The sequence below is a fragment of the Schistocerca nitens genome, chromosome 11, assembly GCF_023898315.1.
Source record: "Schistocerca nitens isolate TAMUIC-IGC-003100 chromosome 11, iqSchNite1.1, whole genome shotgun sequence".
In the NCBI taxonomy this organism is placed as follows: domain Eukaryota; kingdom Metazoa; phylum Arthropoda; class Insecta; order Orthoptera; family Acrididae; genus Schistocerca; species Schistocerca nitens.
Window position 1 is genome coordinate 57,674,508 of NC_064624.1, and position 13,234 is coordinate 57,687,741.

The following is a 13,234-nucleotide window of genomic DNA, read 5'->3' on the forward strand; positions in this document are numbered from 1 at the left end:
GACATTGTAATTCTGTCAGAGACAGCAAAGGACTTGGAAGAGCAGTTGAATGGAATGGATAGCGTCTTGAAAGGAGGATATAAGATGAACATCAACAAAAGCAAAACGAGGATAATGGAATGTAGTTGAATTCTGAGGGAATCAGATTAGGAAGTGAGACACTTAAAGTAGTAAAGGAGTTTTGCTATTTGGGGAGCAAAATAACTGATGATGGTCGAAGTAGAGAGGATATAAAATGTAGACTGGCAATGGGAAGGAAAGCGTTTCTGAAGAAGAGAAATTTGTTAACATCAAGTATAGATTTAAGTGTCAGGAAGTCGTTTCTGAAAGTATTTGTATGGAGTGTAGTCGTGTATGGAAGTGAAACGTGGACGATAAATAGTTTGAACAAGAAGAGAATAGAAACTTTCGAAATGTGGTGCTATAGAATAATGTTGAAGATTAGGTGGGTAGATCACGTAACTAATGAGGAGGTATTGAATAGAATTGGGGAGAAGAGAAGTTCGTGGCACAACTTGGCTAGAAGAAGGGATCGGTTGGTAGGTCATATTCTGAGGCACCAAGTGATCACCAATTTAGTACTGAAGGGCAGCGTTGAGGGTAAAAACCGTAGAGGGACACCAAGAGATGAATACACTAAGCAGATTCAGAAGGATGTAGGTTGCAGTAGGTACTGGGAGATGAAGCAGCTTGCACAGGATAGGGTAGCATGGAGAGCTGCATCAAAGCAGTCTCAGGACTGAAGACAACAACAACAACAACAACAACAACAACAACAACATTCGTGGGTCTACAACTGCAGTACATACTCAACAAGCCAGTGGCCACAGGCGACAGATTTCAGAAGTTGTGACTGTCTCACTGAGGGTACAATATATAGTGTGATGTTTTTAGGTGTTATTTTATTGTAGTACATATTTGGGTTCTGAAACGGGTTTGTAACAAAGATAAGAAGCTAATACGGGTGACAGTAGGGAGAAAATTGTGGCATTTGCTGGCGATTTGTGCGTTATATACTTGTATATTTCTTGAAAGAAAAACTGGACATCATGGTTCTAAAAATGGATTGCTGAAAGGCTGTATTCCAGACATATGGATCTGCTTCAGAATCGTGAAGGTTTGATACGCTAGGGGGAGAGCATTCTTTATCCTTTGTACATACAGTAATCCATAATAATTGTAAAATAGTGGATGTAACAACCTTATCAGTAGTACAATAATGAACCAACTAGGAGCAAATTTTTATTCACACTCACGAAAGCTTTGGTTTATGTAGTTCTTCACCGCCAACCCTTTTCCCCTTCTTTCAAGAAGCGTGCACTTTCCTTAGCTCTTTTCTGAAATTATCAGAGGTATTTTAAATCCATCTTTGAAACTACAACAAAAAATGCATATTTGAGTCAACAGGTGCACTTCATGTACCGAAGTAAAACAGTCAGTGGTATGTAATGAAATAACTTTACAGTTTGGATTGGTTTGGTTCCTATATCTAAAACAGTTAGTTACAAAACATGTTTATTTGTCTTAAAGTACTTTGTCGCTCACATCGGGAAACATTATCTGCTTTGTATACTACAGTAACTGATGTCAAACGTGACATCTTTTGCATCAGGAAATGTCTAGTTCTGCAAAGCAATGTGCAGTTAGGTGGAGAACGAATTGCCAGATGAGGGAACACCTGAAAAATATGCCAGCAGACAGCTTTTCCTGATGTGAGCAAAAGTCAGACATAAAATTCCTTAAGTAAAATCAACAAATTTTGAACCGCGTTGTTGTTGATAGTATGGGGAGAGAGAGAAGCTGAAGCACAGAAGAAACTTAATGATTGGAAAAACACATTCAAAAATTTTGAACTAAAAAGAAGTAAAACAGAGTCAGTAGAAATGACCCATCAACAGGCAGGAACAACCTCAAATATATTTCTAGGAGGAGTCAAAGTAGAATCTGTTTCACGTTTCAAGTACCTAGGAAGCACGATCTCAAAAGACGACACCATTAAACAGGAAATACTCGGCAGGACAGAGAAAGCGTACAATTTTTACAGTCAGATCAGAAATCTACTTTGGGATGATAAAGTGCCACGAGAAGCAAAAGCGACCGTGTACCACACCTATTTTGTACCAGTCCTAACATACGGTTTAGAAAATGTACCCTACTAAACAAAGATGTCAGCAAAATGAGATTCATTAGAATTACAAATTGAACAACTAGAAAGGACAAAATCGGGAATGAGGTGAACAGGAAAGTATCGGGTGTATTGAGGTTCCTGTTACCCATGTCTTAAAGAAACACAGGCTTCAGTTGTATGGGCACATATTGAGAATGAACAGCAAAGACCTGCAAAAAAGGTATTTCAACCTGAGCTTATTAGGAAGAAGACCACGGGCAAGGCCAAGTAAATGCTGGATAGATACAGTAAGATCAGATGTCGAGGATGGAGATACAAATGGGAAGCTGTCCTGGAACAGAAGATCTATGAAGACAGAACGAGATGGCGAGCACTTGTACACCACAGCTGGGAAACTGTAGTTGGAAAATGATGATGATGAATCTAAGAAGCAAGCCGGATTATAAAAATGTTTCATTACAGACCGCTGAGTATGTTTTTTATTTCAATAAAACAAAATGTGTTTGGTGAAAAATCTACCCATTTTCTTGTAGTTGCAAAGATGGTTTTAAAATATGTTCTATAATTATAAAACCACTATAGAACATATGGTTATAAAAACAAAGATTTTCTTTTCTGAAACTATATTTAAAATTTTTAGTGTAGATGTTATAATGCTTTGGGCCACAATAGAAATACTGTCCAGAAGTGTTTCAACCATTTCTACACGCACTCTATTTTTTACATTCTTTTCACGTAATGTTTATGTGTCGCTTTCTACAAACGAGGTATTTCTTGGTACAATAATGTAAATTTTTTGATCTGGCCATTGGTCCACTCCTTCAATACACCTGTAGCAGCTTAAACTTGCAGTCTCCTGAAAACCACAGGAAAATTCAGACTTTCTGAATGTGGCCCAGCACAGAAATCTGCTTGTGTGTGCCCAGCTGAAGGAACAGGATCACCCGTTTCAAGAACTGCAGGTAATATGGCCTGTAGGTTATGACTACAGTAATGTGCAGGTGGGGTCTGCAGGTTTTGCAGAATCAGTCAGAAATATCAGTGGCCTACACCTAAAATCTGTTGCACCTGCCAACTGTGTCCAGTTCTTATTTGCCTTCTACAGTTTGTTCTTCACATCCCCCTCCCCCCTCTCCCTCCTGTGTGTGCTAGTCCCCCTCCCCCCCCCCCCCCCCCCCCCCCGCACATACAGTGTCTTCTTCTTCCCCTCCCCTCCCTCCCTTTTCCCTCGCCCCACCCTTTTCCCTCCCTCCGTTATCAAACTATTTCGTGATGCCTTATAATGTATCCATGTTTTTGTTAAGATGTGCCGTAATGTTCTTCTCTTTCTGATTCGGTTAAGTACCTTTTCATTAAGTATTTGATCTGCCATTCTAATGATCAGCATTCTTCCATAACATCACATTTCAGATGCTTCTATTCTCTTCTTGTGAACGGCATATTGCCCACGTTTCACTTCTGTAGAAGGCTACGCTAAAGACAGATACTTTCAGAAAAGGCATCGTAACAATTAAACTTAAATTGTTCTTTTCCTAATTTTATTTCTTCTCCCAGAACTCAAATCCTCCTTCCATATTTCTCATTCATTTCTTTTAATGCTTCCTCAGTGTACAGGTTAAATAAGATGGGGCATAGGGTGCAAACCTATGTCACTCATATATCAATTCTTTCTTGTCTTGTATTCCCTTCAACTCTTATAGTTGCAGTCTGGTTTTGTACAAGTTGTAGATACTTCGCATGTTCCTACATTTCTCTGGAAATCAAACTGATCTTTCCCATTGTCAGCTTCTACCAGTCTTTCCATTCTTTTGTGAGTAACAAGGCTCGAGATCTCGAATCCATTTGTCTGACGAGGAGACCTCTGTTTGAGAGGACCCGACTGATTTCGTCCTCATCAAGTTTCTTCATAACTGGATGATTTGAAGATCAGAGCACAAAAAATTTTGAGCTCTTTAATGGAGCTGATTGCAGAGCATTGAAGCCTTTTGTCTTGTGATAATTGAACCAGTTATATTGTAATGATGATAACTTTATTTGAATTTTTTAAATTTTATAGAATTTGTCATAATTTTCTAATAAAAGCAGTCTCTTTTATTTGCAATCCCTAATTATATGTGAATATGCATAAAAAATTAAAATTTAATGCAAAAATCGAAAAGCGTGCCGTAGGAGATGAAATAATTTTTTTATTTGTAAGGATAATGAATAAATGCAAACGTACTATGAAAATCAGTAGACATGTGAAAATTTTCCAATTTTGATAACTGTTAATATAGATCAAATTCTGCCTGAAAATGTGCAAATGCAAATTTACATAATAAATGCTATTTTATAGCAGTTTGTATCCAGACAAGCTATTTTATCAGAAGGAAGCAGCTTTATTTTCTGCACGTAAATATCAAAAAGTAACCAATTTTGATTACCGGTATTACACAACATCTGGTGAAGCCCAATTTGGGGAGAGAATGTGCATAAGAATGTCTTTGCAAAGTAAAGAATATACCCATGCACAACTGTAATGACATATCAGTTCACTCGTAAGTTACACACCACCTTAGTGGACGGTCGAGTGGCCTCTGTAAGATACGTGCCACATACGGGAACGCAGGACTCGATAGTGGGACTTAACATCTGAGGACAAAGAAAGTGTGCATTTATCTTTCAGCTGAAGTTAGAATTATACGAAATTGCAGACACTGTAACATTGCAGTTTTAGATGCAAGTGTTTTGAGCTACAGTTGCATAAAATACTGGTGGAGATCGGGCCTGAACTACCTTCATTAAGACACCACCGACCTCGGCGCAAGCAGTTGGACAGTAGCCGTTACCAAATGTCGTGTGCAGTCCTCGGTGCTTTGCATTTTGTGCAGCTTGTTACTTTCTTTTCTTATTTTGAAACGAATGTAAAAAGTAATCCTGGTCCATCGTGGCATTCCAAACACGACCCCGACAACACCAGAAGGTATCGGCGATCTGTTTTTCAGTTCTACTTTCGCAGAAACTCTGAACACAGGCGTAGGCTGGCTGAACTGTGAGAGGGAGGCGGCACTCGCTCACCACACACCACTTCCACTTACGGGGGCATTCAAAGTTTTTGTTTCTTTGTGATTGCGGGCACTTCTATATTGTAGTGGTAGAGTTTCTTGTAAAGTGTGAATAGAATTGGCGAGGCACGTAAGAGTGCAATTAGAACTGAAAATAACTATCTGTAGCGTTGTCAAGTATGCCACACGGCCCGTGAAAGGAGACTGCTATATGCTGATCGGGGCATACGAACTGCATATGTGATACCGATATTCTGTAGAATTTGTAACTGTTTAACTGGTTGGGAAAAGAAAAATAGTGTCAAGAAACTCCATAAATATCTCTGGTCTCTGGTGAGAAAGTGCTGCTACTTTTCAACAGAAGCGAGCATTTGCTGAAAGCTCGAATAGAGCCAAACGACTAAACCAACCGATGACTATTTTATAAAAACCTGTTGCAGCTTTTGTAAAAACAGAGCCCATTCAAAAAGCTATCAATGTACAGAATATAAACTACTTATCATCTGTATTGTCATTTTTTCTCCAATAACTGTGTGTGTGAGGTCCCCCTCTCTTCTCCCCAATTTTCATTTTCAGCCACACAGTGAGAGAAACTTTTAAATTTGTCAAACCGTAATTTTTTCTTTCCAGAAAAAGAGAAATGTTTGTTTGTTTATGTGCATGCGTGAGCACACGTGTGTGTGTGTGTGTGTGTGTGTGTGTGTGTGTGTGTGTGTGTGTGTGTGTTTTATATTCCAGCGTGGATTTTCCAATATTTGATTTTCCTTTCATTTCACAGTTAGCTGGTTATTATAGATTTGTTACAAAAATGGAAAATATCTATCTCAGAAGTCAGTACCAGCTGCAGGTTCCCTATCTAATAGCTTCCAGGGGCAACAAAAATTTTATTTTCAATATTTCGTGCCATTATTGACTGAATTTAAAAATTGAGAATGTCTGCTCCTCAAGAGCCGTAGTCTTAGGCTAAAAGCTTAACACGATGAGGCAAGTATTACAGTTAGAAACTGTGTGTTTGTTTGAGGCTGTGTGGTTTATAGCATGCAAATACGTAGCCTAAATTGATACAGTATTTTTGAATGAGAGCACTTAGTAACTTCCAATGAACCTTACACGCAACTTCTAACCTTTATAAACATAACAGATATGTGAAAAACTAGGTTATGTTTAAAATGGTGCACAAGTTACACTATGTGATGAAAAGTACCTGGACACCTGGCTGAAAATGGATTACAAGTTCGTGGGCGCCCTCCATCAGTAATGCTGGAATTCAGTATGGTGTTGCCCACTCTTAGTCTTGATGACAGCTTCCACTCTCACAGGCACACGTTCAATCAGGTGCTGGAAGGTTTCTTGGGCAATGGCAGCCCATTCTTCACGTAGTGCTGCACTGAGGAGAGGTATCGATGTCAGTCAGTGAGGCCTGGCACAAAGTTGGTGTTCCAAAACATCTCAAAGGTATTCTACGGTCAGGACTCTGTGCAGGCCAATCCGTTACAGGGATGTTATTGTCGTGTAACCCCTCTGCCACAGGCCGTGCATTATGAACTGGTGCTCGATCGTGTTGAAAGATGGAATCGCCATCCCCGAATTGCTGTTAGACAGTGGGAAGCGAGAATGCGCTTAAAACATCAATGTAGGCCTGTGCTGTGTTAGTGCCGTGCAAAACAACAAGGGTGCAAGCTCCCTCCGTTAAAAACACAACCTCACCATACGGCCACCACCTCCAAATTTTACTGTCGGCACTACAGACGCTGGCAGATGACGTTCACCGTGCATTCGCCATACCCGCGCCCTGTCATCTGATCGCCACATTCTGTACCGTGATTCGTCACTCTACACAATGTTTTTCCAATGTTCGGTCGTCCAGTGTTTGTGATCCTTACACCGAGCGAGGCATCATTTGGCATTTACCGGCGTGATGTGTGGTGTGGTTCACGGGCAGCCGCTCGACTGTGAAATCACGGTTTTCTCACCTCTCACCTAACTGTCATAGTACTTGCAGTGGATCCTGATGTAGTCTGGAATTTCTGTACGATGGTCTCAATAGATGTCTGCCTATTACACATTACGACCCTCTTCAACTATTGGCGGTCTGTCAGTCAACAGATGAGGTCGGCCTGTACGCTTTTGTTCTGTATGTGTCCCTTCACGTTTCCACTTCACTATCACATTGGAAACAGTGGACCTAGGGATGTTTAGTACAGACGTATGACACAAGTGGCACCCAGTCATCTGACCACGTTCGAAGTCCGTGAGTTCCGCAGAGCACCCCATTCTGCTCTCTCACGATGTCTAATGAATACTGAGGTTGCTGATACGGATTACCTAGCAGTAGGTGGCAGCGCAATGTACTTGATATGAAAAACGTTTGTTTTTGAGGGTGTCCAGATACTTTGGATCCCATAGTGTACCAAGACTACATTTATCTTGCGCTTTGTAATGAGAGCACGCAATGACTTCAGCAAACTTCAAGCATAATTTCAGACCTTTCCTAAATCTCGTCTTGCATACACACTTAAAAGTCAAATATGTAATACATTAACTCATTGGCAATCAGTCGTTAAAACTGTTTTGTGTTTTGTGCACGGGAGTTCAATTATGTAAAGAACTGGGAGGTTTAATAGTTTTAATGTAACATGAAATTTAAGATGAAAATGTTATTTTATTGAAAATTATTATTTAATATTTTTAATTTGCATCTCAGTTTGACAGTAAACACAGTGTACATAAATTTTCAGATGATTTTTTTAGAAGTACTGTTGTGAAAATAACCTCAAAATTGCACAAGTATGAAGAGACTTGAGAGTTAGCTACCACAGCCTCTGTGACAGTAGTAAGTAGCCACCCTAGTGTGGTGTGCTGTTGTTAGCTATTTGTCATTTCAGAGGTGACCAACAAGTGGTGTGTTGGAACGGTGTCGAGTGCCAACTGAGATCCTCGTACGGTCTTATTGTTAGTAATTTTAGGGTGGTTGGAATTGTGGGTGAATTTAATTGTAATCCAGTTAATAGATATTGTTTCCAGAATGAATCACTGAACTCAAAATCTTGCCTCTCACGGGTTGGGAGAGAGGTAGTAGCAGAAGTAAAGCTACAAGGGTGGGACACAGTTCGTGCCCGGTTAGCTCAGCCAGTAAGAATGTTGCCAAGAAGAGATGAGTTTCTGAGTCATTATCCCAGTTTGGCGCACAGTTTCTTCCTGCTAGGAAGTTTCGGCAAGTCTCGGGTTCACCGGTCTGTGACACCTTTACAATGCTAGAATTTTTGCTGCTGAAAATGGGCTTCTGGTGACAATATTTAGCTATATTTGTCCTGTAAGTATGGGTGCTGTGTTTGGGATATTTCTCTGGGAACTGTTTCCATCTCACCCACCTTGCATGTTTATTTTGTGCATTGTGTGTGTGTGTGTGTGTGTGTGTGTGTGTGTGTGTGTGTGTGTGTGTGTGTGTCCCTTTGTTTTCTGCATGCTTTTTAGATTTTGTTTTATAGTTGTTTGTGATAACAGTGAGCCTTGTTTTTGTGCTTTTTTTTGTTTTTACGCTTTTTTTGTGCTTTGTTTGTATTTATGAACTTGAAAAAAAGTAGACTTTTTGACTGGTCTTGGGGCAGGGTGCAACCTGGGAGAATTACTGCCACTCCACATGAATTACTGAAACTTACTGTTTTATTTCTCTCTTTCTCTGCAGTGTTGACGCTCCACACAAAAAAAAAAAAAAACACAAGTACAGTAAAATCAACAAAACACTTTTTCACGGAAACCACTTGACTGGTGACGACGGTGTGGAACGGGAGGTCACTCGCAACCACAAACAGAAAACTCCGAACGAGACTTGACGTCACCTGTGTGCCACTGACGGACCGGCGGTACCAACTTAACAACTACTGAGACGAGAGGTACCAACTGTTACACGACGACAAGAAACTCGTTGCTGGACGTTGCAGGTGGTTCCGTTCCTTGACGTAGTTCCCTAGTTTCGTAAAATCTGACTTTTGGACTGCAGGCTGTTTAATGCTACTTCCATTTCTTCCACTTCTCGTGAAGTATCCCTGATACTAACAAAAAGTGTGTGTGCGTGCAAATGAGAGAGATTGTGTTAGTGAGAGAGGATGTGCAATACTTACTGTACAGACCATGCTATTGAGCTTGGCACATTAAGATGGGGGAATTTTTTTTTTTTTTAATAAATTTTTTCCTATTACTTGGTATGAGGAGAGACAACTGCACAGAAAATTGATGGCATTGTGAATGTTAAAAATACTTCAATAAAATTTTGTACATGCTGCCTCTACAAATTACAAGATATATAAAATTATAGTATAAATACAGGGATTCCTTTAGTTCTTCTCTCGACATTGATTTACAGCTGTGGGTCCTCACAGCAGAGAAATGTTGTGAACTCTGCCGTGCTACCGCAGGCTTCACGAGAGCTTTTCGTGTACCATCTCGATGTCCCGAGCTCGAACTGGCAACTGCCGAGAATCGAATACTGCTTACCTTGTGCTTCTCTTTCCATCTGTGCAATTTTAGCCCTACTGCTTACCCAAATCTATAGTGTGTCTGCACTACCCGAGAGTACTTACAGCACAAAGCTTCATCATTTCTTCACATTATTTTCGTTTATCTTTTTGGATCGTGAACAAAATGCCTAGTCTGTGCATGCTGCTTGTTTGCAGTGTCAAAAAATTCCTGACAAAAATCTTGTTTGTTGTCACACTCGGAGTATTTTCGTTTTTTAATTTTTTCTTCTTTTTTTATTTTTTAATTTCTTATATTTTGTATGATTTCAAAGAGAAGAGAGATCTTTTGTGTTGTTATATTTATATGTTTGACAGATGATTGTGTGTGTTCAGCTGGATGAATCGTACTGTAAGCTTATTTTGGCTGTTGTAACACAATAATAAAAGTTTGATTTTCTGATCTCTTGTTCTTTCTTTCTTTCTTCTGACTATTTTTTAGCCTCTCGATAGCAACAAATTATGGAACATACGTAATTTCTGTCCTCTGTGTTGCTATTACAAGAACTGCATTAGTACATTGCAGTTATAGGTGTGCAGTTGCCATAGCTGTTGTGGGCACACCCATAGTGTACTGTGCATGTCACAGACACCGAACTGGGATTGTTGTGTGACTTTGTATAATACTATTTGTTTACATTTTGTACAGAGACTGAAACTGCTCGACCACAGTATTATTGCACTTGGCCATTATCGGAAGCACACAGTGACGGTACAATATACGAGTACAGTGGTGACTGAGAAAATGCATCGCCCAGTTAATGCTTTTAGGTCAGTTGTGTACATCCTGTCGACCCCGATTATGTGCCGACTCTCAATAAGCGGATCGAATTTCCCTCACTCACAGCTGCAATAATATTGTAGTCAACTAATATAACATGTATTTGTCGTGTTTTCTGTATTGTTTATATGTAACAGGAATGGTGAATAACAGTGACTGCTGTGGATGCAAATGGAAATGTCAAAGGAGAAAAAAATCTCTTTTAATATAGGTGTGCAATTAATGTTCAGTTATGGTTATCATGTCAGTACGAGACTCTCCTAGCATTGAAACAGTGTAATAAAAAGTCAATATCGTGGGATTAATTTGTCTGCCTGTACGGCCATTATTTGTGAGACGAGTGCTAGATAAATTAGATTGTGTAGGAGTGTACTGCCAGTCCATTTGTTGAATGTAACACATTTGAAGCAGTTTTCAACTGCACATAAGATTGTTGTATCGTAGTTTGCACCATTTACTTCTGCTCGTACAGATATCCTAGCTATTATACTCATTTTAATATTAAAGTAGTCACTGTAGCAAACAATACTACTAGCATTTATGACATCGATGATTATATGTTATAATGTTTTCCTAATGATGAACGAGGATTCTAAAGATTGTATCGGGCAGTGAAAACCGAAGAATTTTGTCCCTGTAAAATAATTCAAAGTGTTACAGATTTCCAGGAGAATATCACTTTTGCGTAGAAGAGTGCCCTCTGGAGTGCTGCCACAGCACGATTTATTAAAACAGAATTGGCAATATCATAAACTGCAATAAAAAATCTAAAGAAGGCAGTGGCTTTCCATTCTTTTCATATAGAATCTAAAAAAAAAGGTTCCCCTTCTGTAATATATACAGGTCGTTCTGTAACTATTCATTCAAATTAATTCAGGAGATAGAGAATATCGACAAATACATTTTTGTAAGGAACATATGGTCCTTGCATCAACTTGTAATGTCAGGGAACATTCTGTTAGTGGTACTGACATAGGAGTTTTGTCAGTGTCACTAATTGGGAATGTGTATGGACATTCAAAAGTGCTCATGTACTGGTGGTCGACTCTGATGTCTGCTCGGAAACACACTGATTCATTGGCAAGTGTCACTGCCTTGCAACAGTGGTGACTTCATTGTAAACACGTCAATTTAGTCCCAGTCGTAACCACCTTGTGACAACAACAGCGAACGTGGAGCAATTTATGTATGCTGATATGTCTGACATGCATTTAGTATACAGGTCTGTAAATGGAAATAGACAAGCTGCCGCAGGAGTGTGTCAACAGCACTTTCCCGGCCTACAAGTTCTGCAACACCAAACATTTGTGTCAGCTGCTGAGTGAAACTGGCATTTTCCATGTAAGTATGTGGGAGACGGGTCATAATCTAGCAGCGCAAACCCACGAAATCGAACATGAGATTCTGCGAAGTATTGAAGAGATGCCATCTGTGAGTATATGAGGTACTGGAAAGTACACAATGTATTGCACACATGCTTGGCGTCAGGCATAGCTTTGTGTGGAATTTAGGGGGAAAAAAAGTTCATTTCGGGATGATGATTTTGGAAAAGTAGACATTGGACAGCGTACCCAGATTAGACTTGACTTGTGGAAACATCATGCACAGTAGGCTGGGATAATTCATTAAAGAGGATCAGAACACTATGGTTTGCCTGCTCCACCACCCCCTCAACACAGGTGCACTTACATAAGCAATCGGTTTGTGTTTTTTGCAGCTGCAGTTATTGACTTAATGAGTGCGTGTCGCGAAGACGTAGGCAATAACGGCCTGCGTGGCCAAGTCACTGTAATATGCCGATCGTCAGCAGTCACTTTACGTGTGCAGACATTACTGCAATTCTGTTAAAGGTTAGGATGAAAGAGAGATGTACTACCACTGAACTATGTGTTATTCATTTAATTTATAGTGAGGCAAAAGGTGTTGTGAGGGCAGCTGTACGAATTTATCGAGAACGCTTCCCCCATCAAAGTCTTTCTGCACGATTGGTATTTGTTGCTGTTCACAAAAGGTTTGTATCATCATAATTCTCTACTTTTACTCAGTTTTTTTGCAATTCATTTGTAACAAAGCACAGTAGTTATCTTTACCTTTTTACATTTAATTTTGTATGTGAAATGTATTGTCTGTTCTGATGTGCTTTCGTTTTGTTAGTAAATAAAACGTGACAGAATACAGCCTACGAGTACATATTTAATTTACATAGATTGAGAGATACTGCCTCTTTACTACCCTGGGCGGAAGGCAGAGGCCCACAACACACAGAATGTATATTGGAAGCTGAGGAACAAATTTTGCAGCACATTCATGAAGATCCTACTCAGAATAATAGAAGCATTGCATGCCAAGTAGGTGTATCACCCACTGTCATTCATCGCACTTCGAAAGAGCAGCATCTATGACCTTACCGCATTTGATGCAGACAAACTTTCGAAAGCAAAATTTCTCTCTGCGGTGAGAATTCTCGAAGTGGGTTTTGTCACAAAGTGTGCAACACAATTTTTTAAACAGAGTACTTATCACAGATGAAGCGTGTTTCATTCGTGACAGAATAACAAATTTTTGTATCATGCGCATGTGGAGTGTGCACAATCCACACCAACTAGTAACGACACATTTTCAGTGCTACTTTTCCATAAATGTATAGACAGGTATAATCGATTATTAAATTATTGGACCTTATGTTTTATCTGCACGATTGACTCGTAACAATTAACAAACCTTTCTAGAGGAAACATTGCTACCAACTTGATTAGAAATATTTCTT

General features: G+C 39.6%; 1 protein-coding gene across 3 annotated transcripts in view; it reads left to right on the plus strand.

Moving 5' to 3' along the window:
• LOC126212989 (RNA-binding protein 45) overlaps positions 1-12,444 on the plus strand; it is a 116,086-nt gene extending 103,642 nt beyond the window's left edge. For 2 of the 3 annotated variants that reach the window (XM_049940530.1, XM_049940532.1), the window contains exon 11: positions 8,858-8,921. The gene's annotated coding sequence lies outside the window, so the exon portion shown is untranslated. Of the gene's footprint in view, positions 1-8,857; positions 8,922-12,376 lie in introns of those variants that run through there. The other variant, XM_049940531.1, reaches the window with a different exon arrangement.
• The last annotated feature ends 790 nt before the right edge of the window (positions 12,445-13,234 follow it).